Here is a 3,188-nt window from a genome sequence, read left to right on the forward strand (position 1 = left end):
TACTTCTGGTGCTCCATTTCTGTGTATATTCGTATAGAACCTTTTAATTTTAGCACTTTCAGATATATATTTCCTCTGCCTGGAATGTTCTTTCCATAGATATTCACAATAGTAACCTCTCCACCTCTTTCAAGACTTTGTTAATGTCACCTTAGTGAGTTCTCTTTTGGACTCTCTTTGAAAATTCCAACTCCCATTTCTGTCTTCTCTCACCACTCCTTTCCCCCTTCTTTATTTTTCCATATCACTTACTACCTTATAATGTACTTTACAATGTACTTATTATGTTTGTGGTCTGTCTCCCAGCCTGGAGTATTAGCATCAAGATGGCGGACATTTTTGACACTTCAGTTTATACCTACAATAAACCAGATACATAGCGGGGACTTAACAGTCATTGAGTGAATGAATAAAAGAGTACATTCTCTCCTTGGGTTCTCAGATACCCCTGTGATTTAGTTTGAGTACTTCTTTGCAAGGCATAATAAGAAACCCAGAAGGGATCATATTCTATTCCTGTTGTTGCTCTTGATCCACTATAGTGATTTGCCAGAAATTATCCAGTCAATTCCCCATTTTAGAATATTTTGATTGTTTCCAAATTTCATAGTTACTTTAATTCTTTTTTTCTTTTTTTAAGAAAACTGCCTTTATTCTATTAGTAGTTGGAAAAATTAACTGGTACAGAAAAAAAGTTCAGTCAGCTGGAGAGAATAAAGAGTGCCACCCAAGAGAACTGGTGGCTCCTGTGGGAGGGAACCTGGATACAGTGAGGAAAAAGAGCACTGTGAACTAGAGCCAGACCCTGCAGTCCGGGTGAGACAGGTCATGCCACCTTCTGAAGCGTCAAAGTGCCTCAGGCATGAAACCAAATTCCTATTTATTTAGCCCGGCTCTGTGGAGCGGGTACTGGGATATGTGGGGCCAAAAACAGGTGATATGGGCCATCTTTTTTATCAGAGAAGCTGACAAAACAGGAATTTTAAAAACGAATTTTCCATCTGACCTTATTTTCAAATATACTTTCTTTTTTAAAAAACCAATACACTTTCTGCAGGGATGACAGATATCAGTATTAGGAAAACCAATTATACAAAAAATACTACATCTAGTCTGGGGCAGATATATTTATTTTTTGGTAACATACATTAAGTGGCACTAATTACACAGTACCTATGAGGTAACTAACATGAAACCACAGAACTGTAACTGTCACAGCTGCATGGACTTGGGGCTTTCTGGATGAGCATTTTCAAAAAGCTGGGTGCCCATCACAGAGCTATGCCAATAAAATCTCTTAAGGAGTAAAGCTCTGAAGTAGGGACTCACCAGAGTACATTGGAGCTGACAGATGGCAGGCAGGACATGTTAGTTGTAAAGTAGTTACAGCCTAATTCACAAAAGTTACCAACTGTTTCTCTTTCTAGAAAGAAGCAAGAAGTTAAGAAATTCCTTGAATTAGCATCTGGTGTGTCAGGTGGGAGTGCAGAGGAGGGCTGTTAGAGCGGTGTCAGGATGACCCCGGTGGTCGGGTGGGTTGGACATCGTTAATAATCATGGTTGGCTTCTAAATACTGGTAGCAAGATGACTTCTGATTTGTAATCTTAGGTAAATTATAGATAAATGAAAAAAAGGCCAGTAATCATACACTAAGATTAATAAACAGCACTTCAAAATTAACCCATGAGGGCTGTACTTGCAGCAGGGTTTCATAAGACAAGGCACCCAGATTTTTTCTTCCCACGTCTGGCTTGCAGAGCAGCTCTCATGGCCATTTCAAAAACCTCCCTCACTCCATCTTTGGTCTTTGCTGAACACTCCATGTAACCAAAAGCGCCAATCCTGTTTGCCTATCTCTGCCTTCTTCCCGTTTCACCAGCTCCTGCTTCATCTTGGCTAACTCCTGCCTTGTGTGCTCATCATTCCAAAGATCCTTCTTGTTCCCAACCAGGATGATGGGCATGTTGGGACAGAAGTGCTTGACTTCCGGGGTCCGTTTTTCTGGGATGTTTTCTAAACTATCAGGGCTGTCAATGGAGAAATACATCAGTATAACATCAGTGTCCGGATAGGAGAGAGGCCTCAAGCGATCATAATCTTCCTGCCCAGCTGTATCCCACAAAGCCAACTCTACCTGCTTTCCATCAACTTCAATATCTGCCACATAGTTCTCAAACACCGTGGGTACATACACCTCTGGGAACTGGTCCTTGCTAAAGACGATGAGCAAACAAGTCTTGCCACAGGCCCCATCACCAACAATCACCAGTTTCTTCCAGATGGCAGCCATGGCTGAGGAGAGGGCAGCAGACTAACGGGAGAACTGAGGAAGAATGGCGGGCGGTGGGCAGGTAGCGCGAGCGAGCAAGCGAGCTCAAAGTTACTTTAATTCTTAAAGCTGTATAGCTTAACTCTGTGGAACCTTGAGGGCAATGTTCTTTTCCTGTTTATTCATTTTATCCAGTGCAGTAACTATTGAAATGCCTGCCTACTTGACAGATGAGAAAACTGAGGCTCAGAGGAGTTAAGGAATTTACCAAAAGCCATACAGTTGGCTAATAGCTAAACTGATCTCTCAGTGCAAGTGTGCCTAGAAAATCTGTTGTTTCAGTCACACCTGCATTGTCAGATGGGTGAACAGAAAATGATTGTCCGTCTACCTCACTCTGGCATAAATTTCTTTTCTTTTTTTTTAATAAGATTTTTTATTTCTTTGTCAGAGAGAGAGAGAGAGCACAAGCAGGGGGAGCGGCAGGCAGAGGGAGAGGGAGAAGCAGGCTCCCCGCTGAGCAAGGAGTCCAGTGTGGGACTCGATTCCAGATCCTGGGATCATGAGCTGAGCAGAAGGCAGGCGCTTAACCGACTGAGCCACCCAGGTGCCCCTAAATTCCTTTTCAGTATAATTTTAAATACTATTTTCAACACTGAAGCTACCTGGGTTGGCCCTACCTTCTGAGGCCAGGCTGATTTTCCTTGTTGAGCCTCAGCAAACGCAGGAGTGTGAAAAAAGGCTGAGCTCCTCATTTTGTCCCGGGTAGAGCAGAGAGCAGGGGGAGTTCAACCTGTCGTACCTGTTTGGTATGTGAAGAAGTCTGAAAGATTATGCTTACAGTGTTTGTAAGCTGACCTTCTAGATGAGGGGCGTGTATGGTCCATTAATTTACATGTGGAGTTCTAATGGGGAATC

The 3,188-nt window shown here is 42.7% G+C and overlaps 1 pseudogene; it reads right to left on the reverse strand.

Annotated features, from left to right (window-relative positions):
* Positions 1-1,264: 1,264 nt before the first annotated feature.
* LOC123847670 (transforming protein RhoA-like) lies at positions 1,265-2,291 on the reverse strand (annotated as a pseudogene).
* Between the last annotated feature and the right edge of the window lie 897 nt (positions 2,292-3,188).

The sequence above is a fragment of the Mirounga angustirostris genome, unplaced genomic scaffold (assembly GCF_029215605.1).
Source record: "Mirounga angustirostris isolate CCGP_5_RB_7025 unplaced genomic scaffold, mMirAng1.0.hap1 SCAF_2, whole genome shotgun sequence".
In the NCBI taxonomy this organism is placed as follows: domain Eukaryota; kingdom Metazoa; phylum Chordata; class Mammalia; order Carnivora; family Phocidae; genus Mirounga; species Mirounga angustirostris.